This window comes from Rhinoderma darwinii, chromosome 4 (assembly GCF_050947455.1).
Source record: "Rhinoderma darwinii isolate aRhiDar2 chromosome 4, aRhiDar2.hap1, whole genome shotgun sequence".
Classification (NCBI taxonomy): Eukaryota; Metazoa; Chordata; class Amphibia; order Anura; family Rhinodermatidae; genus Rhinoderma; species Rhinoderma darwinii.
In genome coordinates, this window is record NC_134690.1 from 65,829,854 (window position 1) to 65,848,610 (window position 18,757).

General features: G+C 43.7%; 1 protein-coding gene across 1 annotated transcript in view; it reads left to right on the forward strand.

Moving 5' to 3' along the window:
- The window catches only part of ALKAL2 (ALK and LTK ligand 2), a 56,039-nt gene extending 37,880 nt beyond the window's left edge, over positions 1 to 18,159 (forward strand). Inside the window, exon 5 of the mRNA XM_075863908.1 lies at positions 17,304 to 18,159. The gene's annotated coding sequence lies outside the window, so the exon portion shown is untranslated. The remainder of the gene's footprint in view (positions 1 to 17,303) is intronic.
- The last annotated feature ends 598 nt before the right edge of the window (positions 18,160 to 18,757 follow it).

An 18,757-nucleotide genomic window follows, 5' to 3' on the forward strand; every position in this document is an offset into this window, starting at 1 on the left:
TTTCCTTTAGGCTGATAGTTGTACCATTGCTGTAAACAATATGAACCTGTGTATGGACTGTATACAGGGCTTGTGTTTTCCGGTGGGTCTGCAATTCAAGTGCAGGAAACTTGAAATTCCCTGTTCATCTTCAGATTATTATAAATACAGCCCTGCAGATAAAAGAATGGATTCTGATATTATATTGAAGAATTGCTATTTATTCCGGAATATGATTTAGGCTAGGACTTTTTGTCATGCGACAGTCATAGTAAAATCACAAGTTACCATGACCAATGCACGACCACAATGTTTTCCTACAAGGGATAAGTCTTACGAAAATCGCAAGATTTCTAATCAAGGTGGAATTCTTGTGATTGTCGCAAGACTCCTCCCCCATCTACTTTGCAATTGCGCAATGTCCACAGTAACCCACAACTTTACTGCAGCCTTTGCGTGACCAAAAGTCGCCAAGGAGCCCTAGCCTATAACTTTCTAATATACTCAGTGTTTCCATTCCTCACCCAGATCTTGGTTTACTGTCAGTGAATAGACCTGCTCACAGCTTACGGTATGTATCAGTGAAGGTTAGAGACAGGACAGGAGAGAGATTTATGCTGCTTTTATGTTTAGCTTTTACAGGATTGACTAGACTGGTACATTGTAACGAACCCTCAGCGGAAACAGGTGAGGTCTGATTTTCAGTCCTTGACACCAAGCAGATTTTTTAAAGACAGTGTGGAAATGTACCACAATATCAGAAAGTTGAAATATTTGTCTTTCTTCAATGATTAAGCTTTATTTACATAGAGAGTAGAACCCCTTTAGTGGAGCTTCTGGTTTTAGACTCTTCTGGCTACATGCAATAAATGAAAGATTGGGTTATATTACTTATAAATAGCAGGACTCTCACTTGTTTGGTAAATGATATAATCTGGTAGGTTCTCTATAGCCTGATGTATTCTATTTGATTATATCAGCTCTTATTGATGCCAATAGGGCCTTTATATAAAGTAAATACAGAAAGTGCCCCATAGGTGGAAGTCGGTTCCAGAATTTGGAGAAATAAACTTCACTCAGGACCACATCATCAATGCTTCATGATCAAAGCGTCAATGTTTAAGGGTGTGTTTTTGCAAAATCGTGATATGAATCTTAAGGAAACTTAGGAGTTTAATCTTTCCTTGATTTAAACCAAAATTGAAGGTATACTTTCAACTACTTGGCACAGCATCATTTGTATATCGTGATAACTCTGAAATACTTCTACTAGTTAACAGAAATATGTTGATATCCTGTTATAACTTTCTGAAATATTCTTACTTTTCTGAGCCCAGCAGCCATGTTAGTGCTCTGTGAATCCATAAGAGAGGCTCCAGCATGACCCACCATTTAAAGAGAGACAGGGAGGCAGTACTATCTCTACCTATACCAAGGAGAGACAGGGAGACAGTACTATCTGGACCTACATAATTTACAAGGATAGAGAGGGAGGCAGTACTACCTGTACCTACATTATTTACATAGATAGACAGGGAACCAGTAGTATCTATAGCTACACCATCTACAAGAATAGACAGACAGATAATGCCACCTGTACCTACATCATTAAGGCTCTATTCACACGACAGGGTCCTGGTGTCGGATGTTATAGTCAGTTTTTCTCGGCCGTTTTGCATCCGTTCCGTTTTCGTTCTGGACAGTGTTTCCGTTTTTAACAGCCGATTGTGACCCGTTTTGCATCCATTTTTCACTGTCCGTTTTAAAAAAGGATGAATTTCATTTGTCAATTTTTTGGGTCCCAACCCACTAAAAACACCCACAGGAAGGTCAGATGATCGCCCAGTCACCATTTTCTCTTGCTTTTACACTATAGAGAGCTTTTTCTGATCCCTTAGCTTCTTTGCATTGGTTTCTGGCTTTTTCTCTGCTATTTTTTACTTGCTACCATGTCTTCACAACCATTGAACCGTGTACTGCAGCTTTGGCTGCAATCAAAGATGATGATGGTGCCCTCTGTAGATAGTGCCACAGTGCCCCCTGTAGATATGCCACAGTGCCCCCTGTAGATAATGTTCCAGTGACCCCTGTAGATAGTGCCACAGTGCCCCCTATACTGCCACCGTGCCTCCTATAGATACTGCCACAGTGCCCCCTGTAGATACTGTCACACAGCCCCTTGTAGATACTGCCACACAGCCCCCTGTAGATAGTGGCCCTTGTAGATAGTGCCCCAGTGCCCCCTGTAGATAGTGTCACAGTGAGCCCTTTAGATACTACCACACAGCCCCCTTGTAGGTAGTGCCACAGTGCCCCCTCTAGATAGTGCCACAATGCACCCTGTAGGGAGTGTCACACAGCCCCCTGTAGGGATTGCCACACAGCCCCCTGTAGGTAGTGCAACAGCCCCCTTGTAGATAGCACCCCCCCCCCTGTAGATAGTGCCACTGTAGCTCCCTATAGGAGTGGAATCCTTCTGCACAGGGATTCCTCTTCAGGAGTTGCCCCTTGTGTCACTGTCAATATATGGATAGTCACGTCAGGGGCTTCTCCTGGAGCAGAAACCCCGGCCAAAGTGTCAGCAATGCTGTGGCCAGGGATTCCGCTTCAGGGGTTGACCCTGGTGTCACTGTCCATATATGGATAGTGACGTCAGGGAATTCTGCGGGAGTGGAATCCCCAGCCACAGCGTCGGAAATGCTATGGCCGGGGATTCCGCTTCAGGAATTGCCCCTGATGTCACTGTCCATGTATGGATAGTGACGTCAGGGTCTCCATCTAGGAACGGAATCCCTGGCCAGAAGGATTCCGCTCCTACAAGGAGCTACATTGGTACTATCTACAGGGGGTGTGCCATCTAAATCTCCTCCTCCTCACATGCACATCGTACTGTGAGGAGGTGGAGAGAGCGAGCTTCAGAAAGCACGGCCGTCACTCGCATCACATCTAAGTGACGACCGTGTTTTATACGGACACATAGACTTTCTATGGGAGTTGTGCGGCCGTGAGAACGGCCCAAAATAGGGCATGTTCCATTTTTTGACGTCCTAGTTTACCGGGTCATCAAAAAATCGGCCGTGTGAATATGCTCATTTGGGGTCTATTGTTTTTACTGCGGCCGTGTGACGGCCATTAAATAAACGGCCGTCACACAGCCGTCTATCCCTGCCATGTGAATAGGGCCTTACAGGAAGAGACAGGCAGGGAGTGTTATCTGTACCTACATCCTTTACACTACAAGGAAGACAGTACAATATGTGCCTACATCATTTACAGGGAGAGAAAGAGAGGCAGCACTATCTGCATCATTTATAGGGAGAGAAAGGTAGGCAGTACTATCTGTGCCTACATCATTTACAGGGAGAGACAGAGAGGCAGTACTATCTGCATCATTTATAGGGAGAGAAAGGGAGGCAGTACTATCTGTGCCTACATCATTTACAGGGAGAGACAGAGAGGCAGTACTATCTGCATCATTTATAGGGAGAGAAAGGGAGGCAGTACTATCTGTGTCCACATAGTTTTGTAAGCAAAACCATGCACTGCTTATCCTAGCATGTGATCAACACATTACACTGAAACCTAGGCACAGAGAGGCTGGTCACTGTCTTGTCACATGGACTCAGGATCAGACTGGAAATCCCTAGGCCCACAAGAGGAGATTATTCTGAGGGCTCAGCCTCCAACTGTACATAACATGTATGTATCCACTTATAATTGCATCATACACATGGTTATGATTGCACATACAGGGGATCATCAATGAGGTTAAATAGGTTATTGAAATAGACTGGTGCCAAGTAATTGGCTCCAAAGTCTTCTTCGAATGAGGTTGTTTTCTGCTAGACCTTTGTACCCTTTGTACCTTGTTGTTGAATTCTTACTAAATGAAAAAGAAGTTACAGTATTTTATTTTGCTTGATTAAGCATATATAATTTTTGACTAAATAAAAATGCTTCCCTAGATAGAGAGACTTTATTACAGCTTCTTAATAATGTCTGGAAAAGACTGATGATTGGCATAAAGTGTTTTCACACCCTGAGGACACCTACGCTTTCCTAGCATTGTATGGCACGTATATCTGCACCCAGCATATATCTGATTCCTTGACTGATGATAAATCTATATATCCCCCAGAATACTGATATGTAAGGAAGCCATTGACTGAGCAGGTGTCAATGCAGCACTTATGACGAGAAGGATGAGACTACCTCTAACAATTGTCAGGGAATAGATAGAGGAGTTAGGGACTGATAAAAGAAAATCCCTGTCTATATTTACGTAAGCATGCCAAACATTAGCACTTTAACTTTAAAGAGGCTCCGTCACCAGATTATAAGTGCCCTATCTCCTACATAATCTGATCGGCGCTTTAATGTAGATAACAGCAGTGGTTTTTATTTTGAAAATCTATCATTTTTGAGCAAGTTATGAACAATTTTAGATTTATGCTAATTAGTTTCTTAATAGACAACTGGGCGTGTTTTTACTTTTTACCAACTGGACGTTGTATAGAGAAGTGTATGACGCTGACCAATCAGTGACCAATCAGCGTCATACACTTCTCATCGTTCCAGCCCCGCTTCTTTCACTGCACAATCAGACTGTAAGGCCTAATTCACACGAGCGTGTTAAACGTCCGTGGGACGGCCGTTGAACCAGCGGCCGTCCCACAGACCTATGTAATTCATTGTGTGGCCGTTCACACAGTCGTAGTTTCAACGGACTGTGTGAAGGGTCCATGGGAAAATAGGACGTCCTATCTTTTCACGCATCACGCATCCCTCCATAGACTCATCTATGCGGGATGTGAGACATCGCGTCCCGCAGCGCCGAGCACGTATGCACCTCGGCCGTGAAAAACTGTCGTTCTATCGTGTAAATCGTGTAAATAAGGCCGAACAATGGGCTGGAACAATGAGAAGTGTATGACACGGATTGGTCACTGATTGGTCAGCATCATACACTTCTCATTATTCCAGCCCAGCCTCTTTCACTGCACAGCGTGATTGTGCACAGTGTGATGAGTATGGGGAGAAAACTGATAATCTTCGTGGTAGGGCGGGGGAGCTTCAGCTCATGAAAAAGCACTGCAGGAGTGAATTCTATAAAAATAAAAAAAAACTCATCATTTAAAAAGAAGTAATACAGCATTAGAATTTAAATATATGGCAACATAGCACTTGGTTCTTGGATTCTGACAATAATCTTACAAACTTTTTACTATATAGTCAAACCCTGACATAAACATTAGTCCATGTCAAGCTCTGAACCCACCCCCATAGCGTCTCACTTGGGGTATGTCGTATTGAATTTATCCCATAGCTTTTACCACTATATATATATATTTATATAAAGGATGTGGAAAAAGACCGATGCTGTGAATTCCTGTCTAGCTGTTAAAAGATTTTTATAGATCTACAAATAAAAAAGTGTCTTGTTGTAATCTCCTGTGCATGTTGGATGTTGGTGTTTTCCTTGAGCTAGCTTTTCTCATTGAATTCAATAGTTATTAGCTGATCTAGTTTGTTGTTGTTTCTATTATATTGTAAAAAAATGAGTGCAGCAAAAAAAATTAAATAAAATTGCATTAACACATGAAGACAATTTTATATTACTTAGGGAGGGTAAGGTTTGCACACCAGGGGAACAGAACCTCTGGTGGGCCAATTTTTAATACAATAAATGGGCCCAATCACAACAGGACCACCAGAGAAAAATCCCATCTAAAGTTGGCATGGGAGAAGATCCCTTGCTTCTGGGGTTTATTACTCAGGATTATTTTACAAAAATACCGTAGTGATGCAATAGTTCTGTGCAGCTGGAAGGAAGGCACTCGGGTGGATCCAAGGTTACCCAGTCCAACATCCGTCTTTGGGGCATGGAGATGTCATCCAATCATATTCTCCTTGACCGTTCTGCAGCCTTTTAGTGTTTTTTCTTGGTAACAATCTTAGGAATACTATGCACAATTTGTCGGAATGTCCTCATATAACCAGGCTTCTATACGAGATCAAAATTCTCATGAATGTAATTGAATAAATTAGCTGATTCCTATCTCCCTTAGCCTCATTAATCTACACTAGATGTCATAATATGAGTCGCTCCTCAGAAGTTTATCTCCATAGTAGCAAAACATACAAAAACCCTTTTCGAAATAATAAAAGCTTAATAACTAGACATTGTGAAAGGAAGAAAAAAAGGCTCCAGGGATAAAAATATTAAGCCATTAGTCCATTATCTTCATCGTGATAGATTAGACGTCTAGCATCAGAAAGTTGACTGGCAGATTTCTGCCGGTAAACAAGCGTTGATCGAAGATATAGCATGTTGATCCGATGACTTACATGGAGCAATCGTCACATAGTATAGGATGAACAAGATCTTTCGTTACCATACAATTTGCCTTATTGTCGGTTGCACATTCACTTTACACAAGGAGACGAGCTGCCGATAACGATAATTTTTACTGCCGCGGAAAATATGCGATCAACTGATGAACAAGCGTTTGATAGTTTGTTTGGCTGATTGCCAGTCCCCTGTACATGGGTTGATCGGAAATGAGCATTCTGTTTTCCCCCGATTATCGGCCTGTGTAAATAAGGGGCCTTAATACATTGGCTGGTGGCATGTGTAAACACTGATGACAGGGAACAAGTAGTTAAGTGAGAGATTAGCACCAGTGAGAGAAGATTGCAGAGGGTAAAGAGCCTTTTACACCGGCCGACAATTGGACAGTGCAGCGAACGCCGATCAACGAGACATTGTTGATTGGCACTCGTTTGCTCCTGTGACACGGAGCTATAGATGGGGACGAGCGGTCGTTACTATGATCGCTCGCCCCCATCAATTATTATCATGTCGGCAGCGCGTCTCCCTGTTTACACAGGGAGATATGCTGCCGAAAACGATAATATTTCACTTTTTTAAAATGATACGATACGAATTTAAAAACACTCAAGAGTTACAGATGCGCAAAAACTTTTTTTGTGCGCAAAGATCTAGCAATTTTGTGATTTTTATGCTGCCTCTGTCACATTTTTTAAAAAGTGGCGATAAGCCATAACAGTCTAAAAAATTTAGTATCATTTATACAAGAAAGTGACTTGAATTATAGCGCAAATCTACGCCAGCCCCTAGGACAACCAGAGATGTGACTTATTTGTTAAGAGGCGTGCACTTCTTAATAAATTAGATGCGTCTTGCATGTTTTAGATTAAGACTGGCGTATGCAGCGCAGGTCTTATTCAATTCCCCTCTTTTTCTGTCTGACTCAAATCACATATAGTGTGAAGTCCCACTACCAAAACCACACCAACTTTTCATTCTGGTCTTGTGGTGTTTTTGATGGGTTTTGTGCAAAGTTGTGGCAAAACACAATATCGGCAAATGTAAATATGTCCTGAACCTGGCCAGTATTTTTGGATGGGAAAGGTGGCAACACCACACACACAACCTGTGGACAGATGGGACACTATTTTTGAAAGAAAGCTGCCATGTTGGTGTTGTCTTCTTGAGCGGAATATACTGGTCTATTCACACGTTGTGGTCACGTCGCGAGTTTTGCCACCATTTTCATACAATTGTGGCAAGACTCTGTGGTTTTTGGTACAATTTTGCAAAAAAACCTGGCGAAAAAAGAGATTTGGACCACACTGTGTGAATAGACCCTAAGGCCCCAGACAATCTGGGTAAAAACGTGACTGCACAGACCTTTTGGCTGGTTCATCAAAGGACGTGCACTTGCTCTGCATTCTTTTATATGGTTGTTCCCTTTGTAATTATCTTGCTCCGGCTGCTTTCATCTCAGACTTTTTCTTTCCGTTCACAGATATGAGGTGGAAGAATCTTATTTGTTATTTAATGGCATTCCTCTGTTGGTTGCATGGTAACACCACACCTTGTGCTAATCTAGAGTGGAAATATTAATATCAATTACCTGCAAAAATTAATTCTCCTTAGCTGCCTTAGGGGACAGCATCGCTACATATTTGGCACAGCATTGGTTTTAATAATTTTCTAATTTTCCTAAATCATTAAATGGTGCTAAATTATTCAAATCAAGGGCATTAAATATGTACATTATTGTTTTTAAACTAATATAAGAGACAATTGTTTAATTAAATGAGTTAACAAATTCACGCCGGAGAGAAAGAAAATAACATAATAATATGTTGAAGTGTAAACCTGATGCGGACCTACAAATATACTAGACAATGTAGAACGATATGTTACACTTCTTTCACCAAGACCACTCACTAAGCCCTTATTCACACGACAGGGTTTCCCGACCGGGTGACGGCCGTTCATAAAACGGCCGTCACACGGCTGCTGTAGGAACAATAGTCCCCTAATGGGGCTATTCACACGACCGATTTTTTGACGGCCCGGGAAACCAGGCCGTCAAAAAATGGGACATGTCCTATTTTCGGCCATTTAGAAGTCTATGGGGCCGGGTAATACACGGCCATCACCGGAATGTGTCCCGAGTGATGGCCATGTATTCCGTCGCTCGCTCCCTCCTCACAGTGCAGAGTGCATGTGAGGAGGAGGAGTTGATGCCATTCGGATGAATGGCTACGCTGGAGATACACTGTGGCAGGGCCGGGGTGTACAGCAGGTGGAAGGGAGCACTGCGCTGGCTCCCTTCCCCTGCTTGTTTTAAAAGGACCCTGGCCCGGCGACACCTTCGATGGCGCCGCTAGCAGCTGCTGCGGCTGCTACTATTGTAGCGACGCCACTATAGCAGAGCAGGGAGGTATCTCCCTGCTCTGCTATGTGCTAGCCCCACTTTAGCTCCCTGAAGGAGCGGAATCCCCGTGTGTTCGGGGATTCCGCTCCTGGACAGAGTGCTTGATGTCTCTGTCCATATCTGGGCAGTGACATCAGGGGAAACTCCTGAAGCGGAATCCCCAAACACATGGGGATTCCCCTTCAAGAGTTGCCCCTGATGTCACTGTCCAGATATCCCCGGCCCGGAATGGATGCAAAACTAACGCAAACCGGCCGGGAAAAACGGCCGATTTTATCGGCCGACACTCGGGCTCAACCCTGTCGTGTGAATAAGCCTTAAGTGAGAGCATTCTGATAATACAGTAGGTAAGATGTGGGGTTTACTACTCAACCCCTCATCACGTAATGGAAGGCCTGGGTGGTGTAAGGCCAAATGTGCAGGTGAAAAGATGAAACTAAGACCAGGATGGATGGCAAAACAAACTCTTTACTGAGACCGGTGGTACTCTCACACTTGGCCACCACCAGACAGCGACAAAACACTTATCAGGACACACGAGGGAAGTAGTTCCTTCAACACCTTTTAACTCAACTGTGGTTCAACTTGGTTTATGCAATGGTGTCTGGCTTCCCACTCAGTTGTAGGATAGAGACTGTACGTGCTTAGCAAAAACACGCCGTCTCTCACGGTGAGGCTCCTGCCTGTCACCCAACTAACCGTAGAGCATATGCAACGTCCAGAATCGCTTTGCTTCACTTATGTCACACTGGCACCTCAGCAGCACCACTCCACACAATGAGCCATAGCCCGTGCACTTAACCCCCTTAGGTGGGAGCAGACGCCTTTAACATCTAAACACCGCACTCAGCGTAAGGGCACAACGTAGCCCGACTCACAGCCCCAACGCTATTATGGTGTTGCAATACCTAACTAATATTGCGTTTGGGCCATTTCCAAATTCCGTAAAGCTACCATAGCCATCCATCATTACCTGTGAATCAAACTACTGTACAATACTAATGACAGTACAAATGACAAATAATATACAATGTACAGTAGGAACACGTCTTCCTCCGGAACTCCAACCTTGGGAAGAGAAGCACATTAGCAGCAAACAAAATGCATTTACATAGGACTTCCATAAAGACAATGCAAAATAAATACACTTAGTGACCCTTTGTGGGATGGGGATCATCCCCACATTCTTACAAGTAGACAACCTGTGCCTGGTGCTTTCAAGGCCAAATACAGTCTGCCATTGTACTTCTGGTGATAAATTTGTTGGATAAATGCAAGGATGTATGTACCATAGAGGCCACCTATGCAGCGGCTATATGGCCCCTGGGGAGAGAGGACCATTATAGGGTAGTCTCGTCCCCATTTTAATGTGTGTTGAGAACTTGCACAGGGATGTGCTGTCCATGGGTGTTGCAATGTTACCAAACAAGGTACTGGAAAATGTGCTTGAGTCATGAAAATGGGGTGATTAGGGCTCACCAGGGCTATCTGTCCCGGATGGTTAGGGGTGTGGTGGTTCTAAGCAGACCACCACAAGAAGCCTAATATGTAAGGGGCCCCTAATCAAAGTGGCCTAATATGTATCTTTGCTACAAATGTAGTCAATGATTACACTAGCTTCATACACTTTATTTCCCTTAAAAAAAAAAAAGAAAGTAGAAAAATTAAAATGTTTTATAAAAGCCAATACAAAGGTGGAGTCTGTGATTTTTTTTTTGATTTTTTTTTAACAAACCCTAATTGTTGTTATCTCAGGCATGCAATAAAAACATTAGTCTATCTGGAGATAAGATTTCGCATACAGGCTTTTATCAGAGTAGGCCTTACAATAAAATCAACTGTTGCTTTGTTTATATAGGAAGGTCTGACTTTCACCACCTGAACTGCTGCACCCGAGGACGTGAGAAAAGACTTGTGGCTTCAGTTCTATCCTAGTTTACTGTTCTAGTGGAGACTTCTGATGTCTGTGGCCACTTAAAGAGGATCTGTCACTAGTTTATTAATTGCCTATCTCCTAATTAATCTAATAGGCGCTATGATGCTGATAACGGCAGTGTGATTTGTTTTCAAAAACGTTTATTATTTATGAGCATTTTTCTAAATATAATAATGTGGCTCTAATAGCCAAATAGGAGGGGACTCTTTCTTTTCACTCTGGGCGGTGTAATGTTTCTGTATGACACTGTCCAATCAGCTTACAGCTTCTCCCCCTTCCCTGCCCAGCAACACAGTGTGATCATATAGTATACAGCTTCCATTCCCGACTGTGTACTCAACTGGTGATATCTCCGGTTGTTTCAGAGCTAGAACTGGGATCCTGCCTGAATCTCCTCTTTCATATGCCACCAGAACCACTGTTCTAGGTGGTCCACAGCCCGAGATATGGCTGTTTGAAGTGATCCCCCTTCCATCCAGCCTCAGTCTCTCACACTGTGTGAAGCAGCTTCATGCTGATTGGACAGCATCAGAGGCTGTGAGATAGCGCCACCTCAGGAGAATCGCTTGTGTTGATGACCATTTGTTGAGTATAGGCTCATTTACATATTTAGAAAAAAGATCATAACTTTTAAAAAAATAAAAGTTTTGCGACAATTTTTACTATCATTATCAGTGTGACAAACTTCTGATATGTCACTATGAGCACTGAGACCCCCACCAATCGCTAAAATGAAGCGGCAGAATTGCTTGTGTGAGCGCTCAGCCGCTTCGTTTCTGTTTGGCTTTTTCCGGAAATGAATGTAGCGGTGCACGGGCACAATAGAAAGTCTATGAGCCCGTACTCCGCTACATCGGCTAATAGTTGACTTGTCCTCTTTATTGCTCCTTACATTCCATCCCTTGCTGAATCCTATTTCCACAGCTTATAAAATATGTAACACATCTGCTCTTATCTCAACGCTAAAACAATATTGAATGCTCCTATCATTTATCGCCTGGACTACTGTAAAACTTTAGCAAATAGACATCAGGAATGTGGTGTTGCTAGTGCAGTTACTCTTTGCTGTGCTTGCGTTTCCTGCCTTTTTCCTCGACAGTGCAGGTCAAAGCTCTGCTTCTCATCTTTCCAATTTCACAAATCTTCTTACTAAGCTAAGCCGGGCTATCCAGTTTACTGGTGACCTATAACAAGAATCCTCCAGCATGATGTCCTACTAGTCAGGGGAAGACTGAGCAGCAAGGGAGTGTTTGAGGACACAGCAGGCTACAGGGGGTTGTGTGAAACCAGAAAGAATGATCCGGTTTGTTTTTTCCCCTGACACAGCGCCACTCTTGTGTTTGAACAGTGTCTGTCATACCATTGGTGCAGCATGTGCAGCTGTACAGGGGCCCAGAAGGTAAGGGGCCCACTGTCACCTTATAGTAACCCTCTTTTCTCTGTTAGTTTGCATGTAAATGCCTGAGATGATGAATTGTATGGCTAACAATTACTGATAGACTGTTAGAGAGATGTAAGGGGACGATCTGTGATTAAATATTGGAGGGCAAAGGGCCCATATACGGTTCTTGCACAGGGGCCCTTAGCTGTCTGTGTCCGCCACTGGTGTCTGGTATTGTAGATTAGCACCTTTCCCTTGAAAAGTTCAGAACTGCAATACCATTCATAGCCCATGGACCAAATGGGTGCTGTTTGGGTGGGGGGGGGGGGCTGATCCTTTTTTCTAGTCTCATGCAACCCTTTTATATTATTGGGGCATTATTATAGGGGTATTTATAGGGGTAATTCCCAGAATCAACAATTATCACTTATTCACAGGATAGGTGATAGTTGTCTGATTGCTGGGCGCCCCACTGAACCCGCAGTTCCTCCTCACTGCTTGACTGCCGTGAGGAGGACTTTGGGTATGTGCGCACACACTAATTACGTCCGTAATTGACGGACGTATTTCGGCCGCAAGTACCGGACCGAACACAGTGCAGGGAGCCGGGCTCCTAGCATCATACTTATGTACGATGCTAGGAGTCCCTGCCTCTCCGTGGAACTACTGTCCCCTACTGAAAACATGATTACAGTACGGGACAGTTGTCCTGCAGCGAGGCAGAGACTCCTAGCATCGTACATAAGTATGATGCTAGGAGCCCGGCTCCCTGCACTGTGTTCGGTCCGGTACTTGCGGCCGAAATACGTCCGTCAATTACGGACGTAATTAGTGTGTGTGCACATACCCTTTGAGTTGAGCAGCGGTCGAGCACATGTGCTGCCCCTCCATTTAGTCTGTAGGGGGTCATCCACAGAATTGCAGATGGAAAAAACGCAGCAGAATACAGTTGCAAGCATAGTGGATGAGATTCACAATGCGTAAAAATTCCGAGCCGAAATTGACCTGCGTTGCGTAGTTTTCGGACCGCAGCATGTCAATTCCTGCTGCTGAAAGTGGACTGAATTGCTTTGTTTTTCAGAGATGTCACCATCTCCTTGCATTGTGAAAAACGCAACAAAATACGTACCATTTTCTGGAAAAGGAGAAAGTCTGCAACTTTCAATGGAATTGCTGCAGACATTTTCTGAAGCAATTCCGTTGTGTGTGGACAAGCCCTATGAATGACAGAAACAGCCGAGTATAGCGCTCGGTTCTTTCCGTCAGTCCCAGAGTGGTAGTGGTGGGTGAATGTTCGACCACCGCTGCATTTGAGGCCATCCTCACTGCGGGGGGTACAGTGAGGAGAAACTGGGGGTTTGGGACCCCCGTTCTTGCAATCGGTGGGGCCCCAAGTGATCAGAGAATATTCACCTATCCTGTGAACAGGTGATAATTGTCAGTTGCGGGACAACCACTTTCAGGTGCCCTCAGGCCTCTCTTCTTCCCTATGCAGATGGAGTTCCTTTAGAAGTATTAGACAGATGTTGTACACGTCACCATGAACCCAGTTTAAGGTCTAGACTAGACAATGACTTACCTCGCATAAAAGTCTCATCCGTAGGAATTGAGTCTCACAGTTTACATAGGTATAGAAGATGCATTTTAATGAAATTCCTGCATTATTTAAAATAGTCACAGCCGCACCTCAATAAAGGTAAATGAGGACCAAGGCAGTTACACAACTGTTATGCAACCTTTCCCTTTTACAAGCAGCGTGACTAATTAAATGATAAAATTCTGGTCGCAAAGGAGGTTACTCTATACTGAACAATTATTGAGTTCAATGTATAAACAGTATGCAATCAGCTCCCCCTAGTGGTGGCTGCTGCAGACAGACAGAATTGTATAACTATGTACAGAATTTGGAGCTCTCTATAAGAAAAATGGAGCAATGACCACTATGAGCATGTGAGAAAAAAAATAATCAGCACAGATTGTTGAACCTATTTAAATTAAAAAATGTTCCAGGATGGACATTCACGTTACAACAGTATTTTTTTTTTGGCGTTACCGCAAACCAGTGGTCTCCAGACAGCTTGTGGTTGTAAGGACACACTGCGAGAGCCATAGGTTGGAGACCACTACAGTAAACTTTACATGTCATATTCCAACTAAACACACCAACAATATCAGTTGTGGTTCCCAGTAATAGCTTTGTTTTATATTATATATTGGATTATATAAACTTTTCCAGGTTTACTCAATGATATGGCTTTGGATTTTCAGCACGTTCACTGAGTAATTACATTGCAGTGATTCAATAGAAGGCTTCTTCTTAAGGAAAACTCCACTAGGAATTAATTAGAGGTATAAGGATCCAGTATGTACCGGGTCCCTGCACTGTGTGTACATAAGTATAGACGCTGCATGCTGACCTGCCCTCAGGGACCTTTCTGTAACACACATAAGTGAAATGAGACTCTCAATATAAGGCTGGGTTCACACGACCATGTTACGTCCGTAATGTACGGAACGTATTTCGGCCGGAAGACCCGGACCGAACACAGTGCAGGGAGTCGGGCTCCTAGCATCATAGTGATGTACGACGCTAGGAGTCCCTGCCTCGCTGCCGGACAACTGTCCCATACTGTAATCATGACTTTGCCATCCATCCTGCACTGTGTTCGGTCCAGGTCTTCCGGACTAAATACGTTCCGTACATTACGGACGTAACATGGTCGTGTGAACCCAGCCTTAGGGTATGTTCACACGACAGCGTCCGTAACGGCTAAAAACATCCCCGTAAATGACAGGTCGTCGGCACAGTACGTCGGCAAACCCATTCAAATGAATAGGCAGATGTTTGCCGACGTATTGGAGTCCTATTTTCAGACGTAAAACGAGGCATAATACGCCTCGTTTACGCCTGAAAATAGGTCGTGTGAACCCAGCCTTACACTTGCCCATTTGTCCTGCTTCCAAAACATCAACTTAAAGAACATGCTAAATAATGTATCCCTCCCCTTGTCAGGCGCCATTGTAACAAGATAATCAATGTTATTCACTTCATCTGTCGGTAGTTTTAACGTTATGGCTTATTGGTGTATATGTTTTATCCTCTTGACTCAAAATACCAAGTGGTGCAGAGTGTCACACTATCCAGCTTCTTATGCAACTCATCGCGTGAAGAGAAAAGGCAACCATTCTTAGGCCTCATGCACACGACCGTATTTTTTCCCACCTGTAAATACTGGCGTAAATACGGGTCCTTGGTCACACGTATTCCACCCGTTTTGCACCAGTATTTACGAACCCGTGCCCGTAAATATGGGTCCGGTGTCACCCGTATTCCACCCGTATTTCCGGGCACGTTTTTGGCGGCAAAATAGCACTGCACTAATCGGCAGCCCCTTCTCTCTATCAGTGCAGGATAGAGAGAAGGGACAGCCTTTTCTGTAATAAAAGTTAAAGAAATTCATACTTTCCCGGCCGTTGTCTTGGTGACGCGTCCCTCTCTTCACATCCAGCCCGACATCCCTGGATGACGCGGCAGTCCATGTGACCGCTGCAGCCTGTGATTGACCTGTGATTGGCTGCAGCGGTCACATGGCCTGAAACGTCATCCCGGACGTCGGGCCGGATGTCGAGAGGGACGCGTCACCAAGGCAACGGGCGGGAGACCGGACTGGAGGAAGCAGGAAGTTGTCCTTAAGTATGAAAGTCTTTTATTTTTAGTTTTTACAGGTTTATACTGATCGGTAGTCACTGTCCAGGGTGCTGAAAGAGTTACTGCCGATCAGTTAACTCTTTCAGCTCCCTGGACAGTGACTATTTACTGACGTCGCTTAGCAACGCTGCCGTAATGACGGGTGCACACATGTAGCCACCCGTCATTACGAGAGCTCCATAGACTTCTATGGACTGTCCGTGCCATTATTACGGCCTGAAATAGGACATGTTCTATCTTTTTCAACGGCACGGGCACCTTCCCGTGAGAAAACGGGAAGGCACCCGTCGCCAATAGAAGTCTATGAGCCCGTTATTACGGGTCGTAATTACGACCCGTAATAACGGGAGTTTTTACGGTCGTGTGCATGAGGCCTTAGGGTATGTTCACACGTGGCATAAATACTGCAGAATTTCCAACCACAATTTCTGTGCATAAATTCTGCAGCATTTCACAAGAGAAATTGACCGATCTTGAACGCACGTGTGGATAAGATTTGTTCTACTGTAATACAATGCAGAATTTCTGCACAGAAAATACGCTAGGAAATTTCAGTGTTTACACGTTGTGTGAACATACCCTTAAACCGCTTGACAGCTACAATACCAGCAGGCATCACGTGGTTTTAATGCACTGGACTTAAAATAGACCCCAACGGTTCTGTAACACATGAGATCAGGAGGAAGGGAAGGACGCTGGAAATTAATGGTATCAGTGTAAGGCCTTATTTACACGAGCGTAGTTCACATCCGTGATACGCGCGTGAAAATCATGCGCGTCGCACGGACCTATGTAACTCAATGGGGCCGTTCAGACTGTCCGTGATATTCACGCAGCCTGTCCGCTGCGTAAAACTCAAGACATGTCCTATACTTCAGCGGTTTTCGCGCATCACGCACCCATTGAAATCAATGAGTGTGTGAAAATCACGCGCGGCACACGGACGCACTTCCGTGTGCTGCACGTGATTCGCGCAACAGTTGATCAAGAAATGAGGGCAAAAATAAAAGCACCTACTTCATTTCTGGTTCTAAACATAAGAACAGTGTCATAACGATGCCATATGCGCAAAAATCACGCAGCCACGCACCATTCACTGATGACACACGGCACTGCAATGCACACAAAATGCTAAGTTTTTTGCGCACGCAAAACGCACACGTTCGTGTGAATTTTGCCTAAACCTGGAATAATCTAGTCCATGTCTCTAGTACTGGATTACAGTCCATCTAGGATGAGAAAAACAAAACACAGTTTTGACGTATTAAGAAATGCAGATAGCGGTCTGTTCGGTCGTATGTTCATGTAGGTGGCAGAGCAATCTTAAATATCTGCACTTTATGGTACTTTAAGCACATGACACACTGGGACTTGCGTCACGGTCGTTCCACGATTTTACACAAGCGCAAGTGGCTGTGTAGCTTGGGACTAAAATAGTAACTCAGCTAGAATTAATTTTTTGTGATTTTATTATAAAATACTAAATAAAATTAAAAAAATGGATAAAACTATATTATAACCAGTTTAATTTCTCTCTCTTGGCAGATATCAAAAGGAAATAAAAACCCCAAAAAAGTGCCTTGGAAACCAACAGGGAACGATACAGATGTTTCTATCATATCTCATTGTGAACAAATACATTTATTTTTGCATATTGACAATATAACGTACTTCCATAATTTTCTATGTTGTCCTCTCTGTATACAGGTGGATGTAGTATACAATGACTAAGTACAATATCTGCCATAATGAAAGAACGCACTCCTAGCGCACTTGTCACATACCCACCATCAACCCCCGCCAGAGAACTGGAACCAGACAGCAGCGAGGCATTGTGAGCCTCACACCTCTATGTTCAAGTCGGCTAATGGGCGTTTTTCCGCGAATATGTGACAAGTTCACGTTCAGGTCTGCTGTGTTATACTGCCAAGGGACTGGTTTGTGACCTCCTTTAGAACAATATTAATATTGCATATGTTCTGTGTAATCGTTCTGTTGCAATTGGTGTATACAAATCCTGTAATAGACTCCGCTTTGCAACACTGGTAATCCATGTATTTAATGCTTATGCAGCCAAAAAGCAACATTTGGTTCAGATATATATGTTTTTCTTAACCCAAAGTTAAATATTGATGGTCACAAAACTTTAGTCCATATTTAGGAATTGCATGTCAAATGCCTTGTTCATTGTCCGCACCAGACAATGTATCATGCGGATTGTTCTACGAGTGCTGCATAGCGTTCACTTTATGTATAATACTATGGGGACATTTGTGAACGGGATACGTGGTGAAGCAGATTTGTATATAGACATATACAGGCGGATGCCATTAGTTTTCTGTACATTACGTGTATAAAACATTCCAGTAACATGTGCAATATGTAAATAGATGTAAATATTACATACATAATAAAGTGTTTGGTATATATACAGCATGTTGCGTGTGGTGGACTCTGAATTTCTTGAGGCCTTTCCAACATTTTTCCTAAAGACCCTTCATGAAGTGATATGGACTGTAGTGGGGCCTGGCCCCTATGCTTGGCGAGCCAGCAGGCATTCCTGCCCCATCAGAGAACAGTGGAACTATGAATGGGGTAGAGAGAAATAAAGACACCCTAGTGTACCCCAACCAGCGCTCCATGGAACCAACGTAGGGTTTGGCCAGAAGGTCATTAATATCGGGAACACAAAATGCAAGCAATGCAGTCACTTATCGCCGGCTGAGATTTGTTGAAGGCTTTGCTGGACCCCACCGCAAGCTTATGGTCTAGGAGGTTCTCTGGAGTGCCGAAAGGGAGGAAAGCACAGACAATGAGCAATGGGTTATTCTGAATCCCCCAAAATGTGTTGCATAAATTAAAGTGAACCTGAAATATATATCGATTTTTTTTACAAGTGGAGTAGAACATGAAAAATTATAATATAAATTTTTAAAGGGACAGGGTCATCTTCCAGCAGCCTGTACTCCCCCCCCCCCCTCTGCCTGCCTACAGGCTTT